At 43.8% G+C, this 24,671-nt stretch overlaps 1 long non-coding RNA gene across 1 annotated transcript; it reads left to right on the top strand.

Moving 5' to 3' along the window:
* Positions 1–512: 512 nt before the first annotated feature.
* LOC112949778 lies at positions 513–23,525 on the top strand. The gene is made up of 3 exons (XR_003249879.1): positions 513–547; positions 18,715–18,818; positions 23,475–23,525. It is a non-coding gene; the product is annotated as an uncharacterized LOC112949778 (long non-coding RNA).
* The last annotated feature ends 1,146 nt before the right edge of the window (positions 23,526–24,671 follow it).

A 24,671-nucleotide genomic window follows, 5' to 3' on the forward strand; every position in this document is an offset into this window, starting at 1 on the left:
TGAGATCTGCTGCTTGGGTGAAGACCGTTAAGAGTGACCACCTCTCCATTGCAAACCATTTCCTACTGGGGTGAATTATTTACTAGAAAGAAATATCTTACACTCCTTGAGTGAGCCATTTTTGCACCATTGACAAGCAAAGGCTAGGATATTAATTACATCTAAACACAACTAAATTTAGGGGAGAGCTTGTAGGTTTTTTTTCCTCCRGTTTCAGTTCTTGGTCAGAATATCCATGAGAAAGAGCCTGCTTTTGAGTTCTAACTCAGGTGCTCTGGAAATTATCCTTCCCCAGGTGGCTTTCTTCTTTGGAACTTCTTTTCAGGGCCAAAAACTAAGACAAGTGATCTCAGCTGTAGTGGAGGAGGTSGTCATGGTGAGTAGAATCACATGAGAGTCACCGTGCAGGATCTTGCTGAAATTTGTTACTAAGCAAGAGCTGTGCGTGATATCCTCAGATTTACTCAAACCTACTCTTTTCAAATGAATGGAATTTCAGCATCAATTTCAAGTGAGTGAATTTGGGTTTAATACAGCTGTTTAGAAGGTATGTCATAGAAGTTTTTATTGTGTTGGCTAATCTATGAACATATATGGTATAAAGTTACTGTTAAAAATCACCAGGAAATGGTTTAGTTGAGTTGAGAGTTGTTAGGGTTTGAAATATTTTACCCATACCACATCAGAAAAACACTGGTCTTTGTATGTGCATTTAAAATTCTTTTTTTTGATGGCAAATTAACTTATATTTCTAAAAGAAAATCTACTTCAAATCAACAGCACTTTTGTTGTTGTTCTGCTAAGGAAGACTGCTTTGACCATTTCAAAGCTATTGTTTTTAGATGAATAGTTAAAACTTAAAAAATCTACTGTGGCAGACAGATGACTGAACTTGTAAAAYGAAGTCTACCAACTTCAGCTCTACCAAGTCAGAATGTTTACCTTCAAATATAATAAGAGATAGACCTTTAGCCTACTTCCAGTCCTCCCAAATAAAACCCTCCAAAGCGAGGAGTATTTTCATAACAGCTTGCAGCCTTGGCTTAACGACTGATAACAAGTTTCGGGGTTGTAGCGTGTCTGTGGTGCAGGAGCTGCGCTGATCTGGCCGCGACAAGAAAGCAGGAGTCAGGGCCTGGGTTCTATTTTTATCTCTGGTGTTGTCTCTCTGAAGTGTCGAGCAAGTCATTTTACCGTGATGAATTGGAGTGACCTCACCAGGGTGTCGTGAGTGATGACTGACTAACAAGCGAGGCTCTGGGCTTCTCTTGTGTGGTGGCAAGTCCCCTTGAGCCAAGAAGTTGGTGAGATTGTATCCATGAGCATTTGGCCTATCAGAAAGGTCTTGTCCCGAACTGATGACAGTATCTGACCAACATATCATTAAGACTTTCTCATGGTTAGGAATGAATTGCATCGATGAAATGACTTTCCTGTAGGCTTAAAGTCTCTTGGGAATATTATATGAGTGTGGAACTTGTTGCCTCACATTATGGGTTCAAAACCAAGCTTGTTAACTCTTACTGGAAAACTGTTACATGTCCTCTTTACACCTTGTGCCAGCTGAAACTAACTGTCTGGCTCTGGATGTCCATCATATCTGTAAAGTCATCTTTCCTGTTAGGAATATTAGGTGCTGCCAGTAAAGAAACAAGCATGACTATGCCCCAGGAATCATCAAAACAGGGAACATCTCGGAGTCAGGATGGAGTTAAATTTCTTTCTCCATGGTATAATTAATGAGAGAAATGGGCTGTTTATAATTTTGATGATATTAAACTTGATAAAGTTTCTGGGCCAGATTCTCTTCTCATTTATGCTGGTATGAATCAGGAGCCTATGAGAGGAGATCTTGGCCAAAGGGAGTTCTTATGATAAACCTCAGGCTAAACAAGATTGAAATCTTCCACTCCCATGATACCCCTCCAAACACCTCTTTTGTTCTTGTTTTAAAGGCTGGGTATATTTATAGTGCAAGTCATATAAAGATTATTGCCATTAATTAATCCCGTTCTTGGCTTTTAATCTCCTCCTTTTCAGGAGCACTAAAATAATTCACATACCAAAACAATAGTGTTGAAAAGGTTTCCATCTGCTTTCCATCTTTTCCAAGAAATTTTTAGACATTAGCCTATTTCCCAGGAGGCCATCTCCCCAAGGAAGCATATCCTGACCAACATGTCTTTTCAAATCACACTAATTAAGGTGGTTCTATGTGAGTCACAGGGACTTTCCTCCTCTTTCATAAGATAGGAGTGATTCTCTTTATACAAGGTAAAATAAAATAGTTGTGTTACTAATGGAGAGCAAGCATGATAGCCTATATATGTCACCTGATTTTAGCTGATGCAGGCAGAACTCCATAAGGGCTAGGCTGTCAGATAATGTAAATAGCATAGCTCCATTKACTTGCTGATGAGCTGTCCTTATGAATCCAATGTATAAAGCCAGTATATGACATCCGTAGATCTTGTATAGCAACCTGGCTTTGTAAGTAAACTATTTCAAACACTGAACAGATTCAAAAGCAAAAATGAAAAGGTATTCGTGAATGAATTGCAAGTAAAAATCTACATAAACAAAAACTCATTTATTTGCAATGCATAATTTCAGCAGTTATATTTGTAATAAGCCCTCAGTTCTTTCAGAGATAAAAGCTGTTATACAGGAAGATATGCTAAGTGACTATCTAGCAATAATTCTTAATTTTATTTACTTGAACATTTGCAAGTTCTTTAAGCACGTATGTCTACAAGTGATGAGAAAATTTATCTAAATCACTGTTCTCATAACAAAACTTCTATTAAAGAAAAAAGAGAAAGCTTTTTCTACAGCAGACTTTATGCTGTCAACTAAAAAAAAGAATGAAACCTCTCTATTGTACATTCTGTACACTGTACATCACTACTAATGCTCCAGAAGCTTAACAGTGAAAATAATGGTGTTAAACTTGTTACAGAAAAAAAAAATATAGCAATGAAAAATTGGCCTCTGCCATACAGAATGAAATTTTTAAAAGTGTATTGTAAAAAAAGGCGGAACCATGGAGACATGTTCTGTTGCCTCCCTCCCTCTTTTGTGAAGAAGGCAACAGAAAATGACATCATAACAAGAGATCATCAAAACCGTTACACTGACTCCAAGTTCCTGTSATTTTTCCTAAGTTTAGAACTTGTCTGTGCACCTTTGACTCCATGTCAGGTCAAAACTGGAAAGGAACCGTCTCTGAAGCCAACTGTGTGCCTGCGAGCCTACAAAATCTTAACAGTAGATGGTATTGCAAGATTTTGTTCTTTGAGACTACCAATTGCCCAAATAATGGGATTTTGCCGTTCCCACTCCAAACTCCATCAGCAGAGTTTTCATCCAGCTGCAAGGTTGCAAGTCCTGGCTCAGGAGTGTCTGTAAATGTGCATTCTGCTCTCTGTCAGCCACAAAATTGCAGGCACCAGGAGATGGGTGCCCTAAGAAGCGGTTATTTCTCCTTCCTTCCCCTGAGCGGTTACATGACCCAGACCCAGCAGAAGTTAAAACTATCCCCTGCTCCATGTTCCTACTTGGGCCAGCAGTTCACATCACTCTACTATTTTCACACAAAAGAGTAATTTTGTATTCTATAACAATGAGCCTGGTATTTCCGTAGTGATGCATATTGTTATAATCTCTCTCTGCTTTGTTTCCTCGACATATTTTTTTATTAAAAAGTCTTCCCAGCCTTAAATAAGTACAGAATAAGTGTGGTCATTCTGGGAACATGAGAGGCCTGATTATCTGACCATCAAAGCCTCTGCTGTAAACAGGATACTAGTAAACAGGAACTAAACCCCATATGGAGAGTTTGTGGTTTTCTTCAGCCTCTGTTTGTTATGTCTTACATCCTGTTAATTATAGAAAAAGAGTTGGAAAGTTGGAAATAATCTTTTCTCCAGATTATTTCCAGCTTCTCCCACATAGAAGAAAGTCCAGCGTAGTACTGTCTTACCTTGCTTCCTTCAGATGTAAAGCATTAAGACAATTCATTCCAAGAGGATAATTTTTCAATTATCCTCTTACCTCAAGAGGGTTGTAAGTAGTTTTTTCTTAATTACAAAACAAAATTTAAGATTTGATGTCATCCTATTCTGAGAATCCTCTARATTTTAGTACAGATTTTTGAAATATTTTTCTCACCTGGCTTAAAATCTTTCAATTTTTTAAGACAATTTATATGATGGGTGTAATTCAGCTGTAAGAAGGTGAATCCCTAGAACTTTTATTCCATTAAAAAAAAAAAGAATTTAATTTGAATTCAGGTTTAAGTTATCCATGTTTCTACAAGATTTTGCTAATAGGGTATCGTTTCTAGATCACYTTTTTAGCTAGCAAAAATTGCTGAGTCCCCAGGGCAGATGGTCCATGCTTCCAGAAAAGAGATTTGCTTAGGGCAGGCCAAAACAGTGAAGACAACCAAGCCTGTGTTCCTGCTGCTTGTCCTTTACTCTTGGCCCTATATGAAGCATTGCTAATCTGAAACATTGCTCATCTTTCAAGCATCACTCAGTCCAAGTTTCCTATTTTAGAAAATTAAGACAGGAGCAAAGAATGGGAAAACTTTTTGCTAAGTTTTGCATTTTGTGGTAGATTCCCCCTTATTCTTAACAACCTGCTCTGGAGGCATTTTGATGCCTGCTGGAGCCATCTCCAAAATGGCATAAGGGGCTGATGCTTTTGTTTTGTTTTGACCTCTTCTTGTCAGATTAGGCTTTGTTTTGCAAAGCAAGAAGCCAAAATTCATTTGATTCAAGGTCCCTTGTTATCTGGAAGAACTGAAAGTACCAACCGCTGCTTATGTTTCTTAGACAGCCCTGAAGCAGAGACCACAAATAAATCTTCCGTTACGTTATTTTTCAGCTCTCTATTCTCAGCACTGGTTCTTTAAGCGGCTCTGTGATGCCAACCATCTGGTCCAAATTGCAGCATTATTCTTGAGCTGGGCACGGCCAAGTCCCCTGCCCCGAGCGGCAAGCTCAGGGCAAAAGCTCAAGCCAAGTCCCTCCCTATGTCATCCAGAGTCTCAGTGGCCACCAGGCCTGATCCATGCGGGGAGGAACGTTGGCCAACTTCCCCCCACACCATTGCCCATGTTCAAGGCCTCGCAGGACTTGAATTCCTTCCCCAGCACCTCCAGTCCTGARACTGCCCCTGGGACAAGAAAGCCGTTTTAGGATTATGGGATGACCAGGAAGAATTAAAGGGTTGGCAAGAGAATTGGCTGACTGCAAACAGTATGGGTGGGATGTTATAAAAACACTCAGTGCTGGCATAACTCTGTTCCCATTAAACTCAAGGAATAAAATTCCTACCAACTTTACCAGGAGCAGCTGATGCTGAGAGCTTTTGAAATCCYGCTGTATAGCTGCACCCACTTTATGTAGCCATTTTAATGACATGATTAATAAAATACCAATGGAGCTCCAAACTGTTCTGTGTTCGTTTTCCAAAGCAGTTTGACTCATCTATAATCACAAGCAGACTTGCAATTACACTGGATTTTAATTGTTCTCCTTAAAGCGTAATTACTAGTACTCTGAAAAAAAATTACTATGAGTAGCTGGTGATGAGTAGGAATAGGCATCCTAGCTTCTTTCAGTCTGTTCTGTCATTTGAGTTATGAGGAATGTAATCGGATATGTGACACCCGGACTGCGAGTGGTTTCCAGGATCTGAGAATGCTCTGTTTCAGTTAATGTGTTAATTTGGGTTCCATCTTCTCATTTGTTCATCTTTGATCTATCATTTCATAAAGCCAAAGCGCCGGATTATTGAGTGTGTGTGCTTGATTTATGTGTTAGGCAACATTTGCATGCACATTAATAATTTTAAAGATTTGGTCCAAATTTCTGCAAGCCATAATGTGGAGTAATACGTACTGTAATTTCACACTGCGTGGCAACTAGTGGGAATAAAATTGTCCTGCCATTTGGCCAACATTCACATACCAGAAGCTATTTTCCATTTGGAAATTTTGAATATTACCAATTGAAATATATCTCTAGGCGGGCTGTAAAATGATGGATTCCATGGGCTGAAGGGTATGAAACAGGAGGCTGAATCTGAGCAAGACCACTTCTTTTTGCCTGAGAAGTAAATAAATAACAATAAACAACTTTATCACGTAGAAGATTTCCACATGTGTGTTTAGAAAGAAAAAAAAATGACCAGGAGCACAGTTAGGAATAAATTTTTGGATGTGCTTCTTGAGAGGCTTCGATTTGCAAACACTCACAATCCAAGGCTGTTTTTGCCAGGATTGTAATTAGAGTATAAATGCCAGGATTCTGCAGCTATTGCTCTGTAAACACCCCTTCATCATTCTGATGAACAAAATCTTTAAATTCTCAGGGTTCTGAAAGGTAAACATTTGGCTTCCTGGTGCCTACCCAAATGAGTACAGGGGCTAAGATCTAGAAATGACTGTGCTTCTATCATACTTTCCTTTTATAGTTTGTGTAAGATGCTTTGAGCCAGAAAATAATAAAATAATGTAAATGTAATTGTCTTAGTTTTATTATAGTAATTACCTAAATTAGAAGATTTAATAATACTCTTTTCTTCAAAGTGCTATACAAACTGGGTATTATAATTCTATTTCAGAAACATTTTCCAATGATAAATTCTGATTCTTAGAAATCTGCGAGTTTCCGTGGAATCTGTTAAAGTAGATATTGTGAAGCTTCCACTCCTTGAGGTGAAATTTAGAAAAATTTCAGGGGGAAAAAAAAAGGCTACTACTCTGCCAGACAGATCTCTGCCAGTGCAGCTGAGGGGTGGCAGCTTCTGGTTCCTTCAGACCTGGAATGAACATTTTGGTCTTCTCTTAGATATCTATGTTGGCCCTTGAACTGTGAGACAAGCTGGATCGCCTCTTCCCTAGCTGGAATTGATTGACGATCTTCTTTCTAGAAGTTAKTTTGGTTAGTTTGATTTCTGGTTGACTGGATGCCCTCAGAGATGCTGATTTGTATTTTCTCATATATCTCAGATATTCTCATAACTGTTTTGTCACTGCTGTGGCTTTTCATGTTGTGGTGGAGACATTTGTGGAGTTTGAAGGTTTTCATGTTTCCTAAAAATGTTCAAGAACTGTTTTAGCCTGGCAGGGTCTAAGAAGGTAGTCAGCAGAAAGATSATCTTAAACATCTAAATTCTGTCCCTGCTCTCCTGTACTTAATGATTTGAATCCACTGCAGAGGGGTATGGCTCTGCTGCCAGTTCGTGGCCTGGCTCATCAGTGAATCTGAAATTTTAAAGGTCCGTGGCTTGCTCAGAGCTACCAAGACATTATCAGATCTGGATTCAAACCCAGAAGCAGATGGTTTCGAGAGATACTCCCTCCATTAGAAGACATTGCTTTCCTTCCATTTCATTTGTGCTTCATAAATGTGTAGCAAATTTTGCCTTCTTTTAGCTTGTCAGAATAATTGAATCCAGACATTTCTGATTTAAATTATAGCCTTTTCCAAGTAACCAACTTTCAGAACTGTCTTTCCTTTTAATCCTTTAATTATTTATTTTATATATCTTGTTTTGACAAATTAGTTTGCTGCATGTCCTCTCAAACGATGTGGTGTAAAATTAAGAGAAAAGCCACTTTGTAATATATCAAAATGTTATTTAAAAAAAAAAACACCAAAATGTTTGTTATTTATTTTGCTCACAACTAATCCCAAGCAGCAGCGCTCTGTGAGGTTTTCTGTGAATGCATTTACAATAGGAGCCAACCACACATTTCACTGAATCAACAGGCTCGTCTTGAGATATTTATGACATGAACGTTGAGACTTCTGTTCAGTCAKCTGTCCTCAGCAAAGTCCAAGTTTTTGATAGTGCCTAAAGGAATCGGGCACGTGTTGTTAAAAGGGTCTTCGAAGCACCTGGCAAATCACTGAAAATAGGACTTGGAGTGCTGCATCATGCAGGGTTTGTAAATGCTGTGCTCGGTCCCTAATTCCCCTGGCAAGGAGAGTGGAGAATGAATATCTTACACTGTTAGCAGCTGGAGCCAGAGGCAGCAACCACCTCCTCACCCTGAGGGCAGCAACACTCCTGTTTCCTCGCAGGAAATCCCTGCGATCCCGCTGAAACACTACCCTTGRACGTGTCACCTGTACAACATCACTGTCCAACCCCAAGGATTAAGACCTGCCTTTCTGTCTCGCCATCAGGATGCTGCGCTTTGGGAAGGCTGGTCCTCTCTGATCTGGGAGCTCTGGGGTCACTTCTGGAGGACTCCAGGCTTGTTAACTGCTGTCTAATTACTCCATGTAATGACTGCAGGCTGTGCGAACTCCAAAGCTTCAGAGCAAGGAGCAGGTTTTCCTAGATTTGGAGCCGCATTCCCCTGGACCCTGCGGATCAGAGGAAGGGACAAATTCTTCCACAAGCCACATGGGTGCAAGGCCAAAGCCCACCTGGAGCAGGGCTGGAGGACCCAGCTCTGCTGCCCGTGGCCAACCTTGGTCGCAGCTCCCCAGGCTCCTCCTCTCTGCTCCGAGTGTCATCTAAACTGTCCTTCAAGCTAGAGCCAARCTACTGCATCATGTCCTTGGTTCGGAGCAACTTGTGAAGGGGGCAACCTTTGATCCCTGACAGTTTTCTAAGTGCTAATTCCTCGTCTGGAATATTGTCACGAAGCGGCTGGATTCCAGAGCGTGGAAGAGCACAGGCTACACCCAGCGGGTGGGCGCAGCCCGCTCAGAGCTGTGCCATGCAGAGAAGGGCATTTCTTGCTAAGCTTTGTGTTTGGTCTTTTATGATGCTTTTAGTATGAGAGGCTCTTATCATGGTTTGTTCGCTTCCATGCTTGTGGTTTTGCCACTTGGGAGCAATTACAGGATTCTGTGATTCATGCTAAGGGAAGAGCTGGCGTTTAGATGGTGAATTATGAGGCTGTTTCTTGGTGGACTTTTGTKGGTACCGATCTCGAAGGTGTTGACGCACTTAGGCCCAATTAAGCTGGTGATTGTCGTGCTGAGGCCACCCGGCGAATTTTGTTAGCTCTACTCCTTGACTGTTTGAAAAAAGAGGTACTGATAGAAGTTTACAAGCTGTAAATGATTCGCCTTTGCTGTGATAAAGGCAGGCTCTTAGCTAAGATCCACTATGGTTCTTTTTTCAGGGCTATTTTTAAGTTATTTGCTTAGATTTTCCAGAATGTGTATGCTTATTTCATTTTGTTTTTGTCTCACCAGTGTTAATGTCACTTGTAGGACCTGATTATCATCACCATCATAAAAGTGACACGAGAAGGGGCTACAAAATATTGCATAGGATCCAAAATAACTGAAATTTAAAGGATTGTTTCAGGAAATAGTCCTTTTCACTAGTGAGTAGGTGGAACCATTTTTCTTCCTCCTACTATAGTCTAAAACAATTCAAGCTGCTAGGACTGGTATTTTGGTGGCAATGATCATCTTGGTGAAACCATGGGACAGCAGCAGTGTTTTCCCCCAGTGTCCTTGTTGTAAATTATATATGTTTCATGCTCCATTATTAATTAAACACAGATTTCCTCAACTTAAACAATGTAACTTCTTAAGGTGGGAAGTGGTTTTCTTCGATTGATGACCCTTCATTAAACCAAGAGTAAAAATGGTTTGCATCCTCTGAAGTTGAATGTAAATCTGGGCAAAACATTTGTTGCAAAGTCTGAAAATGGGCAAAACTCTTTGCAGCCCTGAGGCTCAATGTCTGCAGTGCTGGTCAGAAGGGTACTGACATGAGCCCATGTCAGGAATTTTAAGGAAAAAATAAATAAAAAAAACACATGTGAATGCTTGTTGTCCTCCTAAAAGTTGAAAGGAATTGAAAATTGCACCCCAAGTGGAACACTAACTTCAGCTTCAASGACAGAGACTTTGGGGCAGAATTTGTAGTCCTTTTGTAGGAGTTCAGAGATGGAAAGTGTCCAGGAACTGTTTAGCAGCCCCTGTGAGACCTGAGCCTGCCTAAACTCATGGGCTTGGGACAGCCCTAAAGCAGTGATGTTAGGGGTCAGTCTGAGCTGATGCCTTGGTTGGGACTCGCTCAGAAATTCAGGAATAAAGGCGACCTTCTCCATTCAGGTTGCTTTGGATTGTTGAGATTCTGCCACCTTAACCTCTTCCAAAGAGAATAAGCTACRCAGAGAGAAATATACAGCCAAAATGGGGCTATTTACCCTGCTGGACGTGTGTACCAGAATATTAGCTGTGCAGGCGYTCCCGTCTGTCAGACAGGGATGAGTCCTGGGTGGAGCAGGTTTCCCAGAACAGTTTCCCACTTCTCAACAGTGCAAGTACCACACCTAAGGAGGACTTTACCCAGTGTCCCACATTGATATTATTCTTCCACAAAAGTTCCATGATTTTGGAGATAAGAAAGGGAGGAATACTTCTACTGCAGTTTTGGGCTCTCCAGAGGGGAAGGGAATGGGTTATTACTTTTCTGAGAGATTCACCTTTGCTTTTACTCTTAGAAAATTTGTTGTGTAGTCAGTAGTTTGAAATGTTGCTACTTGAAATAGTTCTGGACCTTGTTGTTTTGGGGAAAATTTCCTTTCTGTCACTTGTATTCTATTCTCTTAACTATTTCTTTTTAAATAGTTAAATGGGAGAGACTTTCCAAAACTCCCCCAAACTTGATGCTGGAGATGGTTCATTGGATCATTGTGGTCTTCCTACAGGGCTGCCCTGAGCTATCTGCATTAGCAGATTGGGGCCATCAGGGAGAAGAGGCAGGAGGTGTTCTGGGGGCAAAGCAGGTACTACAGATGATGCTCAGAGACYGCTCCTGCGGTTGGAGCGGCCTTGCTTTGTGTTGGACACACAGCTGAGGGACTAGGGGGCAGAGGGAACAGGCCTGGCTGGAATTTCTCTTGAAGAAAGAGGATAAACTGTTCACAGCAAAACATAAATGACAACAACACAGACTTAAAGAAACAAAAAATACAGATAACTAGTTCAAGACTGAGGAGGGGAGAAGAGCAGGAAGGAAGACAGAGTAGTAACATCCCTTGGATGATAAAAGSACAATTTAATTTTATATGCTTTCTATCGGACAATCACAGCTGCCCAATATCCTGCCACTGGAGCAGGGACATTTGATTTCCCTCAAAGGAAGTCGAAGGTATTAAAGGAATTTTGATAACTCTTTAAAAGTGAAAAGTGGGATGTGTGGCCTGGCTTTCGAGACAGTGGAGGGGAGGCTGGGCTGCTGTAGGTGACAACATGGAGAAGACCTTCAGCTCCTCCAGCCTCCCCAGCTCTATCAGCTTCGACTTAGTCTTTCCATGGCTTGGCTTTATCCAGATATTTATGATGATCCTTTACATTTCGCATAGAAGAGCTGTTGAGCCAGTTATCATCATTGTACATACCCTAGAAAAAAAATCTATCACTTGCAAAATATATGCAAATAAAACACATTCACAGGTGAGCATAAGCGGATGAAATCCAGATGGAAAGTTGTTTTCTCAACAGAACATACGGGCCAAAACCTATTGTCGTGCCAGGACAGTGCCGCTTTGCTGGGGGCCAAGGCAGGCGCGTTTCCCTACACAGACTTCCCTTCTGTGCCCTGAGCTGCAGCAACTGCACGTGTGGGGCTTGCAATTACCTGCCAGGGCYGGAGCAAACTCAGAGCGGCTTCATTGACCGGGTGACGTGAGCCGGGACAGGGCTTGGACATCGCTCCTCTGCATCCCCTGCACTCTCTGTCCAGCCGCTGTTCCTAGCAGGAAGGTTTGCAAAGAGCCTTGGCGCAATTTGCAATGATTCAACCATTCTTCCTGGGTGGGGACAGAGGAGCTATCTCTGCTGGGCTTGCATTCATTGCTGTAACAGTAAACATGCATTAGAGGTGGGGGAAAAAAAAAGAAATCAAAGAAATAATCTTTTAAACTTTTAGTTTGTAAAGAAGTTAAAAGCAGCAAGTGGTGTGAGAAGATGAACAAAAAGTGTGTATTGATACCATGTAAAAATGTACTGCTTTTGTTATTGGATGCTAAGCTCTGCCTTTCCCAATCCCACTGCGTTCCCGGGTAGGGCTGTCTTTGGCTCACAGCTTTTTTTTTTTTTTTTTTTTTTTTTTTATGAGATACACTATAAACTTGCAGAAGCCACACATCTTCCAAAGAGTGTCAGTTGGTTAATTCTCATCAGACAACCGGGACAGCTTGTCGCTTTACCATAAAATATCATATTTTATGGTCCTGCCTCCTAGCCCTTGCAGTGCTTTGCTATCTGTGTTGCATGGCAAGTCCTAGAGAGACAGTTCCACAAAGATTGTAAGTTCTCCTTATTTTGCTTTTAGAGTGGGAGTTTGGCACATATATAGTGATCAGATATTTAAACACCACTGTTTGTATGGCATTTGTGTTTTAAGAAGAAAGGGCTGGAAAGGGATAGATGTCTGTAAAGCCTAGTTGTCACGGAAGAGGTGAACAGGGAATGCCACTTCCAACAAAACATCATGGGGTATCAAATGAATATAGCAAACAGCAGATTCAGAGTAAGGGATAAAAGTTGCTTCCTAGCACCATCCAAAGTTAAACTATAAAAGTCCCTGCCAGGAAGCACTGTGAATGCTGAAGAATTAGCTGGGTTCAAAATTCAGGGAAGAAAAATCCAACCAGACCTATTGCATGCAACAATGCCACCCATGATGGAAACAGCCCTTGCCCCACAGCTCCCTGGTGGCTGCGGGCGTGCTGGGGCAGCGTTGCGACATGCTCCCCGTGCCCCCCGCCCGGGCCTGGCCGCGGCTCGCTGGGCCGGGCGGGCCCTGGTGGGAATCGTCTCCCCATGGTCTCTAGGAGCCCACACGGATATTTCATCAGGCAGCTCCGAAGCCTCGTTAATGTGCACAAGCCACTTTGAAACTTTTGGATGAAAGGGTCTACCTGGCTGCGAGGTCTAGCCCCAGACTTGCTTTGTGCGATGTGAAAGCGATAACGGAGTTGACAAAACTCATTAAACGCAGCACGTTTATCGCAGGGTCTCATCTGCGCGGTGTTGCAACACCAAGTGTTGGCAGGCTCCCAGCACGGCGGCCTGCTCCGCTTACAGCACAGCGACACGCTGATGAGCTCCTACTCGCTCGGCACCGCGCGCTCCTCGTCTGAGGCACCGGGAAACTCCCCACCAGGCACCCGATGTTCTGCTGCCTCGGCGGCCCCGTGCTGGGCAGGAGGCAACAGGAGCTCTGCTCTGTCCATCCRTGGTCAGCTCGCCGCAGCGCGGGCTCCGGTAACGGCTCCACCAGGGAATGAAGCCACCAGCAAACAGACAGCAGCGGCCATGGGCAGTGATTGCGGAAAGCTATTCTGTGAAACGCTGTACGGATTTCACAATTAGGACACATGTCAGTCTTTTGAGGATTGGGACGAGCCTGGTCCTTCTCATGCAGCTGACCTCCGTTTGAAGGACATAATATTTGTTTTGCTGTTTTTGTTGTTGCAAGCAGAGCTAATTACGGTTCRGATGATGGATGCTTTGTCGCAGTGGGTAGAGAGACCGAAGAGGATTTAACCAAGGTTTTTGGAAGGGTGGTAGTATTTCGGAACAATTTTGTGAGGTTCCACATTTCAGCTGCAGCATGGAATAAACTAGAGAGGTTTTGTGGGGTGTTCCCCTAAGTTTTCTTATGCTAAGACTGTTTTTAAGTAAAATAAATCCAATGTTTTGGATAAACGATCTACATAGTCTGTTGTTGAGTTCATAGGGAAATGTAACAAACAGTATTTTCAAGTGGTTTTGTATTCCAGTGAGACAATTTCACAAGCTTGTTCATAGCACTTATGGAACCCTTTATATTTTCAGAGCTCCTGGAAAAAACAAGCTTGCTAAAAAAAAAATATAAAATACAAGCGCTATTTTTAGAGCTGCAGCGTGTAAAATAATAGCCCATTGACAGGAACTTCATCATTTTCAATAGGATGCCACCACCGCGCTTGGGGGTTCCCGGGCTCCTCCCGTTCCCGACAGGGTCGCTGGGATGGAGCCTGGGTGGGCGCATTGTTCAGGCCGGCCGGCCTCCCCCGCGGAGGCAGCCTCGCCCCAGCCTCCCTTCTCCCACCCTGGGCCTGCGATAAAACTTTCAGCAGGAGCACCTCTCCCATTCTGCTAGTTTTTGATCCTCTGCTTTGATTTCTCAGCAAAATCTCCCAGCTAGTATCAATGCCACCCTGAACTGCTTTGCTGGTAGTTTGTGTCATGCAGCAAAGCTCTCTCCAAGCACTGAGCACCTCCTCTGATGCAGGGACTGTGCTTGGGAACGGTACAGACACGCTGCTTCCAGCCAGACGTCGGAGCTCCATCTGAGCCGTCTGTCCGTTCTGGCTGTAACCCCCTTGTTTCTCCCCAAAATGTAATATGAATCCAAGAGCGACTTTGTTGAACTATAATCTGGGTCAACAGTGTCTGGTAGGTTGAAAGGTCACCCTGAAACCGCATCTGTTTTAGTTCTCCATTGGAACTGGGAAAGTACTTTAAACTTGAGATGTTCTGTAGCATTCCTAAATTATCAGTAATGTGTAGTGACACCAAGAACTCTGGTCTAGAAATGCTGTGTTTCTTTTTTTTTTTTTTTGATCTAAATGGGTGAAGCGTCAGATTTAGGAAGCAAATTCAAATCAGCTGGACATAGGTCAGTGGCTGTATGCAGAAAAGGACACTACGGTAGGTGCCTCTGGCCCATAAAAAGCCTGTCCTACTGAGATCTGGCTCCAGGGCTTATTAAATACCAGCCATTTTTGACTAGTAAAAGACCAAACAAAATGTTCTTTTTCTCCTTTGATGACTGAATTCAGCCTGACATGAGGGGTATCATTTATATAAACACTTGCTTTTATGCATGTGCTGTGCTGAGAGATTAGCACATCTGCATGCATATTTTTAAGGCTATTTTGCTTTAAGGTGATAGCAAACCTAACCTATAGACTGAAAGAAGACTCAAGGTGTCAGAGAGGGCAGGGCACATCTGGCTTTCTTTGTCATTTGGGATCTAGCCAGGTCTTTATAAAATTTGTCCTGGAAGTGCTCGGCTCTGGTGGTACCTCYTGCTCTTCTATGATTCTCTTAGCATGGGTCCAAAGCAATCCAGAATCATTTCCAATATTGTCTAAGRGACCCCTTTTTCCACACAGTTAATTTTGGAACATAAAAGAGCAAACTCATGTCAAGAGGGTCAGGAGTACTAGCACATTTATTTCACTTGGTGACAAGTGTACTCCAAGTAGGCCGAAGCAGCTCTGATTTGTTTTATCCGTTTTGCATCTTGATGTTAGAGCACCCAGGGCTGATGAATGCAGGACTGTCTTGCTCTGTGCTATGAAACGTTGGCACAGGAGTGGTTGAGACTGCAGCTGCATGGTTTGGTTTTGCTGTTAACCTGGGTGAATCAACAAGCTTTGACTTCAGCATCAGCTCAGAGTCCCTTAGTGGCTCTATTGCACCATTTAGGACAGTACTGAATTGAAGGCAATGATGAAAGACCCCATGGGAGCAGCCGTCTCTACTCAGAAGAGAACAATCTTGCCTCCCTGACAGTGATCACATCCTTTTAAGATCCATAATATTCTCATATGAAAATTCCAAACCATTCCCCTCAAAATCATCCAGGTTATCTTTGAAGCTGGTCTTTGTAGAGTCAACTAGGCAGGGAAGAAGTGATGTGGAGCAGGGAGTTGGGGCAGTTATTGCTCAGCTGGAAGAGGATGTGGTCTCTGATGCTCCAGTTGCCAGATCTTCAGTAAATGCTGTGAATTTTAAACAAGACTCTTCTCCTTTTGGAGAAGAAGAACTACTAACAGGCTCTAGGACTGTTTGGGGGACATAAAGCAGGGGCGGCTTCTGTTGCAAAGTCCTTGAAATGCCTTCTTTTATTAACCAGCACCGGAGCTGCTCGATGTCCGTGAAGGCTTGCCTTAACGCAAGGCAAATTTCCATGTGAGTATTCCCAGCATCCACTGGGAAAGTGCCGCGATCCTATATGAGCCTAAAGCTGGACTGCAAGACAAAGACCCCACTAGTTCCTATTGGTTATGGCTATCATGGAGACAGAGACGCCCTTCGTGACCTCCTCCTGCCACCTTTAACCTTTGAGCTCTGTCCTCTGCCTCCTTGTCCTCATGCGATACAAAGATGAGAACTGAGCTCCTTGCTCTGGACTGCAGTCTGATAATTGACCCGAGTCACGCTAGCTAAACAGGGACAAGTCTGCAACTGATTATGAGGTTTTTGTCTCAATTAATTGTCAGAAGCAAAGGGACGTTTGATGTTTAATGTCTTTTTCTTCTTTTTCAATGTATTCTAGTTGCCACCCGCTCTCCGGCACTGGGAATAGACAAAATTGGACAGTGAAAAGACTGTGGAGTTGTCTCTGTGTCTTCATACGTAATCCATCCTGGGTGTTTGCCTGCCTTATTTTTTTTAGTGTTAGAGATTGGTCCGTACAGGACTTCAGGTTTAGGTTTTGTTACAAAGTGCCAGTGACGTCTTACCTGGGTGCCCTGAGGAATCCTAAGCTGTGCCTTGTAATGTCCTCAGTCTTTGCAAATCTCCTTGGGAGCTGATGATCTCTTCATGTGGCCTGAGTCATAAAACAGCCCTTTCATGGTCTGGAGTATTTTTCAGAAAATAAAAATAGAACTAAAAGAGACAGCAAAGAGAAGGAGGTTAAAAAGTTTTACAAGTAAGAGGAATCAAGATGCGCCCTGTGTGACTGAATAGCAGAAACTTCATTTAAAATGAAAATTTGGGACTGAAAGGACAATTATGCTGTGAAACATTCTGCTTTTGTATGTAATTGATTTTGCTTCTTGAAAATTATGAAAACATCAACAGTTTCATGGACATTTTACATTTTGTGAAATGCAACTTCCTCCAGTGTTTTGTAAATGCAGAAGTCTGTGAACGTGCCAGGGAGGGGCACGTTCTCGTTTTTCAGACAAGAAACACAGTGTAACGGGGCATCTAATCCCCGAGAGCCGAGGGTGAGCATCTTTATTACCCATAAATCAGGACACCCCCAAAATCGCCCTGGGGCTGAAATCTGATTCCCACCAGGTCAGCAGCAAAGCTCGTGTTCATTCCTCTGGGGCTGCTTTCAGCCTTAGTGTCCTCCATAACTGCTGCTAAATAATGTCAGGACCCCAAATTAAGCACAACCTGAAAGATTTGGATTAATTGTAATTCAGCAAATTACTGGACGAGCTCTGATGAAGACTTTAAGAATTCCTGGCTTCCAGTGCTGCACTCTGACCATAGATAGGATTGAACTGATTACAGCCAATCCTTGGGTGGTTCATTATTTTAGATCTAATATCGTGAACATTCAGGGACATCTGATGTAGATCTAAACAGAATGAGTATCTTTGCTTAAAAAAGCAGAATAGAGACCCTACTATTGTAACTTGGAAATTGCCAGACAAAGCAAGTAAATCATCTCATATGCACTGTGTTTTAAGTTACCAGTCTCACCAATTCCTAAAGATAATTTTTTATTTTTTTCTGTTCTAGAAAAGACATGGATGCCATTTTTAACTCACATTTGAGGTTCTGTGCATTTTTTTTTCAGATTAATCACTTAATTCAGAATAATCCTCTTAATCACTTTATTACAGTGTTTGTAAGAGAAGGAGGTTTGTATGTATACATTAATATATATATATGTGTGTAAATTGAGTAACTACAAAATTTGGCAATATTTTTGAAGACAGTAATGGCTATTAATATAGCACCGAGTGTAATAATTTCTCAACTGTTATTCATTCATTAACCCATTATTGTTGCCTTAACCACATTGCTTTTGAAGACCCTCTTATGTATTTAAAATGTGGACCAAATGAAAAAATCTGCATCACAAACAATATATTCAGGTGCTAGCTGGCAATTCAAAGGGGGGCTGGTAGAAACATTATAACTAACTAACTACTTGATTATTTTCTCTTTTGATTTCTCATGATTGTGAACCTGGAAACTGTATGCCTGCTTTTGTGCTTTTTGACACCAACTTTTTCACCTAAGTTTGCAAATGCACACTGAGAAATGATGTGCTATATGGGATGGGGCGCAGGACAGATGATTATTGGTTGTATAGTGTGGACAGACGACCCATTTCTGCACAATCCAGTTTGTGCTTTTCAGGCATAGAGTGCAGAGGTTCTTTACAGCTATAGGTGAGGGTTTAGCTTGTAGCTATCAAACAACTATTCTGCAGCACTGTCTGCTTCACAATGAAGTTTTCATTCTCTCTCATGCCTAGGGAAAAGTTACAATAATGTGGAATTTGTTTTGCCTTTTTTTTTTTTTTTTTTTAATTAACTAAATGTTTAAACGTGCTGTCAGATTTGATTTCAGTTGTGGTGAAAATTCAGGTCACTTCTTGTTTTATCCAAAAGGCTGCTGCTTATCTCTACCTCATACACACGCAGCCTCTCTCAGATGTGTCAGAGCGAGCGCCCAAACTCACTCGGTGAGTTCTGAGAAAGAGGAACTTTGGGCACTCTGAAAGCCCAGTGCGCATGCAAGGAATCTGCCTCTGTTTTCCTGGGATTCTTCCTGAAAATTTCAAGCAAGGAGGATGCCCGGCAGCAGAGGCAAAAAGCAGAGGAACATTTCTCATGAATAACCTGGCAAGAAGTATGCAGACAAGTTCCTAAAAAATGTCAGCTGAAATTATCTGTTCTTCTTTTAGATGTATTAACCAAACCGCTGTTTTTCTGGACGCCAAGGGATATCAGGACAAGTTCAGCTCACATCCTCCCTTTGCTGTTTCTAACTAAAGATCGGAGACATCATGTAAGTAGACGTGACATGTTGCAAAATACATAATAGAAAGTGCTTTAGCGCCTGGGTGTCTTGTGGGCAATATAATGTATGGCAATATTGCCCGCTGTTTGCACAGCAGCACAAAGGGTCTATCAGGCACCCTGGAGAGTCCACAACATAAATCAGAGGCAACGCAATGAGCAAGAGTAATGTGCCAGAGAAGGAGGAGACTATTGCCAAAATGGAAATTAGGAATGGAAAACTATCCAACAGAGAAATGCTCTCGCTGATAAGAGAGAGCAGAACGTGGCAGTGAAGGGAATTCCTCGGGAAGGCAGCTCGGTCATTCTGGGAATGCCGCAGGTCCTGGCTGACGGGGAAAGCAGAGCTGTGGGTGCAGGCTCCTTATCCCTGCCCTCCTACGGAGCAGAGCCGCCTTCCGAGCGCGTTGCAAAGATCAGTGCCTCTGAGGCAAGCTCATGTTGGACAAGGGCAAAGGCAGGATGCCGCAAAAACCTCTCATCACTGAGATACAGGAAAGAGGGAAAAGCCTATAATTGGGTGTAGGAATCTGTGCTTGATTTTTTTCTTTTTTTTTCTGAAGTTGCAGAAATAGCATTTTTAGTGAAAAGACAGGTTTTTCTTGTATCTAGTCACTAGTGAATCAACACAACTCCCAAGTTGACATTGGGGTCCAAATCAGAGCCCAGACACAGCTCTASGGATGCACAGAGACCCCTGCACTGCCCAGACTCCCGCCACCATTGGTAGCTGGTGACAAGGGGGTGACAAGATCCGCACAGCCTCTCCGGTGCGGGTCCCCATGGGCAGCCAGGACGCGGCTCCGGGTCGCCTGGCTCCGTCCCTGTCCCTCACGCTGTTCCAGCGCTGGCCGGGGATGYGCGCAGCCCCGCTGCACTCACGCACCCGCCGTCATCTTCACTTACGTGGGTGTAAAGGAGGCTGACACGCGGCGTGCTGGGCTCGTCGTGTTCTCCTTCGGGATTTGCAGAGAGGCCTGTAGGCTAGATGCTGTGGAGCTCCCAAAACGAAGCCTCAAATCAAGCACAGCAAATTAAGCTCAGGCATATGCAACACATCATTTCAGGGCTCATGTTTGCAGCCTCCAGCTCCAGTATTGAAAAACCTCGGAGATGAGTGGAATAAATAGCCAGTTCGCAGAGGGGTTGGCAGGATTTATTATGTTTATGGTTCTGCACAAATAGCGTTGACAGGTTTCTCTTGATACAAAGATAGCTTCTGCACTCAAGTCGCAGAGGAGACCTAGACTTGGGAGGATTCATCCCCGGATGAAGTCTATGTTGTTAGCTGCCTATAATTCCTCCCATGACACATTTTAAGAACTGGAATATAAGGGGGCTTCATACAGTTGTTTTGTGCTGTCATTTCAACACCATAATATCAACATTATCTCTGTAGGTCGTTTCATTTTATTGTAATTTTGTTAAAATCGCTATTTCAGTGAAGTTCTAAATGCGCATGATGCGCTCTGGTAATTGAAACATGTGGAAAGCATCCCAGTAAATTTACAGTCTGAGGTTTTGGTACAAGTGTCGTGGAGTCAATGGGAAGTTTTTCCTTGATTTCAGTTAGGAGCTGGATCTTGCCCAAATAGCGCAGAGCAGCCTCCCACGCTACCGAGCGGATTTGGGGAGGCATATGGTTCCTGTCAGGGCAGCAGGTGGATATTGGTGCCTTTGGTGAAGGAGCAGCTTGCCCTACCTTGATAAGGAGGTTATTCCAGGCCACTGGAATAGTGTGAAAACAGGGAGAAGTGGGCAGAGGATGGGGCATGGATGCCTATGCCAAGAGTGCTGCAGAGCCACGGGCAGAGGCCTCGTGCTGGACGCCAAGCACATTCCGCACCGTCCCCTGCCCCAGGCTTGGAATCAGTGTTGGATGAGCTGGGACTGGATGGGGTGGGCTGGGTCGGCGCAGACTGGAAAGCTGAGAGATTCTCGACAAATGAGCAAACGAGGGCATTTTTATGCAGAAAACCCCATGCTCAGCCCATTGTGTCTTGGGGAGATAGTGCGCGCGCTAGGAACAGGGTGATTTATCGCGTGCTGTCACGCTGCAGACCGCGAGCTGCCAAGGATCTCATAGGGAGCATCTCGGTGCTCCACGCGGCGCGCCGCTGTGCACAGCTCATAATGGGAGCCATTGTGCTCTTGCCATTTGCAAAATGAAGGCAATAAAATGTAATTAAAAAAATGAAGAATCCCGTGCGTATGAGAGAATTTTGTAACTGGAACTCCTTGTTTATACTTGCTCTGCAATTAAGCTTCTGTGATGTTAAAATAGGAGTGTTAATATTTTGGAAGTGCTAGCTCAGCAGGGCAGCAGTTTGCTCTTCCAAAGGATGTGCTTGGAAAGGTACTGAGTGAGATAACCGTGAGCCTTGTTGCTATCATTTTATTAACTTTGGAGGATCACGTAACAGCCCTTTCTTCAGTACTGAGGTGCTATCTCTGCCCAGCACGAGGGCTGATTCCTGAGCAAACAGGCCATGTTTCTTGCCAAAAAGGCGCTAACCAGCCATGGTTGTAAAAAGAGGGGTAAAGGAAAAGCAGGAAAGGATCCTGACATAACGTAGACTGAAGTGGCATAGGGGGAATTCTAATGTGAAGATTGTGTTCAGCGAATGGTCATTCAAACCACTTTTTTTGAAAGCAAATCTTCATTTTATTCTGAAACATATAAAAAAATAAATTGCAAAATAAAAGCAGATGATCCAGTGCTCTTTCRACTTGTTTAAAATCCTTGCCTTTCTCTCTGAGGAAGACAACTACAGCACAGGGAGCTTAAAGTGCTGCTGCAGAAAGTATGCAGGACGAGCAGAGTACTGACCTGCAAATCATTTTAAAATCATTTTTAAACTTTTTACACGTTTCTTTGGTGCAGAGCGAAAGGGACCTCAGTTCCACGGGAAGCCAGTCCTGTAATAGTAACTAATAGTACGGAGGACGTGATTCCTCGCGGAGCTGCACCAGGCTGAGCCGGGCTCGTGGCTGCAGCATCGCTGCGTGCCGGGCTGSCCCGTGGACGGCATCGCTCTCATGCAGGACCCTGCGAGCACAGGGGCTGCAGCGCAGCACGAGCTCCCCCTGCGCGCCAGAGCCTGCAAGCTCCGCACCACTGCTGCCTGGGCAGAACTGCACGTCGGTTCCCAGGCTGCGTCTTCCGCCTGTTTGGAGTCCGATAAACACCACGTACACGGTTGCTCCAAGGAGATCTTGAGCAAGGCCAAGCAAAGTGCTGAGGTCTGATGYGTCCCAGGCCCATCGTGACCTGCAAGGCCCTGCACGGCACGAGATAACTCGGGGATATGTTGCAGGAAAGGCAGCGTTTTTGTTGTATCCCTTGGAGATGATGCTCAGCAGGCTGCAGTAAATGCTGTGTTTTTAGAGTGGACTGAGCACAGATGAACACAGTCCAGCAAGTTTCTGCCCTYGTGATATGTATGGGGAGAGAAACGATGCAGGAGTTGACCTAGGCAGCTAAACTGGAGTAGCTGGAAAATGTTCTCATAAGGAAAGCACCAAAACCATTTGGCTAAAGACAGGAGATCTGGCATTGCTTCTACCAGTCTTTCCCTGGCAGTCTAAATACATTTTTGGAGAAATTTTGGCTCTTTGGCCTTGTGCATCAAACCAGGCCTGACGGCAATTTTGTGTGATTCCTCCCCCAGCTCACAAATTCCCCTCGGCTCTGCCCCAAGCTGCTAGCCAGGTCCTACTGCGAGATCCAGGTGAATTCACACGTTCGCTCCCAACACAGAAGGGGTCATCAGGTAGGACACAGGATGGATAATTTACAGGAATCTGCTACCAGGAACAGCTTCATTGCTAAGTGGTGACATGCCAGCTGGGCAGCGAGACAGGTGTTTTTTAATGCAATCTTGACATTGCCCTTTTCAATAGTGCTATTGTCACATCGGCCAAGCGGCAAAGGGGAGGTGTGTTGTGCCACGAAAGGGCTTGGGGTGGCCAATGGCATGCAGTGACCAGCTCAGTCTTAGCAACACAAGGATGACGAACCTCAGTTTGTCCCCATTTTCATGCTCTGCCATTCTTCTTCTCTCACCCCTCCCAACAAAGTCGTCTTCTTGATACCTTTCTTATTTTCTATTCTTTTTCCATCTCCTTGAGTGAAGATATCTTGTTTTTCTACCTGTTCCTGCAGAACAAGAACATGCAGTGCTCCCATGTAAAGCTGTGCTGCTCCTGGGCACTTTCTGAACCAGTTTSCACTTATCTGAGCAATAATATATGTATTTTTAAATGATTCCCTGATGTTGCACCTCATTTCCCAGACCGGCTTCTCTCTGCCGGCAGAGGTCAGCAAGCTCATCTCGAATGCAGCGCGAGGCGGCGCAGGGCGGCGGGAGGAATTAACCTGCTCCAGGGTGAGCTGGGCCAGGAGGAGAAGCTGGTTTTAAAAGTAGTTTGGTCCCTGGGAGTGGTGTTCAAAGTAATTCCGAAGAAAAAGATGGGCAAAGTTGTGTCTTACTGAGGACAAGGCTTTAGGGCAAAGCTCTGCAGCTTTTCTGTTGTTCTCCAGGGTTTTCTCAAGGGAGGAGGAAGGTGTTGGGTCGTTCTTCCAGTGGTTGACAACTCCCGTCGCTCCAGCAAAGGAGCTAATTTACCTGGTGTCCTCCTGCAGGGCTCTCCAGATCCCAGTGATGGTGACACACGGCTGGGGAGAGCAAGGACACGATGGGCTCCACATGTGGCCGTACAGGGACGGGCTTCCTCAGGCCATCAATGAGATGTCCAGCGCACTGCACCAGGCACTGGCCAAGGTAAGAGGGAGGAGTGTTCCTTCCCCCCTCAAAAATACCTCATCAAATTCAAATCATCCTCWTGGAAAGTTTCCACTTCAGCCATATTTTTGATAGGAGGAAGTGCAAATAATTAAAAATTTTCCAACTTTAAGAATTGAGTCAAATTGTTCCATTTCAATAATGCCTCCACGAGGTAAGAACTGCTTGGTTCAATTCATTTTGCCTAGACATTTGGTAGGTAAAAATATCTAAGCCAAATGAATGAAATGATTTTACCCTTGCAAAACAATAGCCTTTTTATTCCCRGCAGTTAAACAGCAGTTGTGAACTGCAGAAATGACAGCTTTTTCCTTTCATCCACAAAGATGCATCTTCCCCAAACAGGGAAATGGATGCTAATATTTAGATCTGGCTCTGGCAATCAAACAAAGCAATTTTGGTTTTGAAAAGTTATGTGGAGCTAAAGACTCGCAGCATGGGGGAGATACTTAGATCACAACAACATGAGATCTAAACATTTACTCCCGCTTGACTTTCCGAAATAAAGACATAAGGAGGAACACCAGACGGAGCTGGGAGAGGCGGCTTAATCCTCGCCCTCTTCCTCAGCCCTTTGGGACATCACTTACAAGTTATGCAGTCAATAATAATAACAGCAGCATTGCCTGATCCTCCTCCAAGAATTTTAAAGTGGGATTAAATATTGTCCCCAGGCTGCAGACGTTGCTACAGAAAAATAGGATTATGTGGTCCTTCAGATTAAAGCCATTGGGTCGTCTGGCCTGCAAGATGAAAGAAGCTCTAATTCCTCGGAGCCAAGTTTTCCAGAGGCCAGGGCTTAGGGGACCAGTTGCAGTGGTGCTGGGGTGCACGCCGGTGATGCTGCTGCTGTGGTCACAGCCTGAACTCTAATCATCTGCTTGCTGCACACAGGCTTTGCAAAGAGGAGGCAGCAAGCATGCCCTCCCTCCGATGGGTAACAAAAATACGTGTGATGACTGCCCAGTGCTCTGCGCGTTGGTGCCTTTATGGAGGCAAGGGAGAGCGCCGTGTGGTGGTGGCTAAATCACAAAGCC

This window comes from Nothoprocta perdicaria, unplaced genomic scaffold (assembly GCF_003342845.1).
Source record: "Nothoprocta perdicaria isolate Ctin4 unplaced genomic scaffold, notPer1 scaffold_3, whole genome shotgun sequence".
In the NCBI taxonomy this organism is placed as follows: Eukaryota; Metazoa; Chordata; class Aves; order Tinamiformes; family Tinamidae; genus Nothoprocta; species Nothoprocta perdicaria.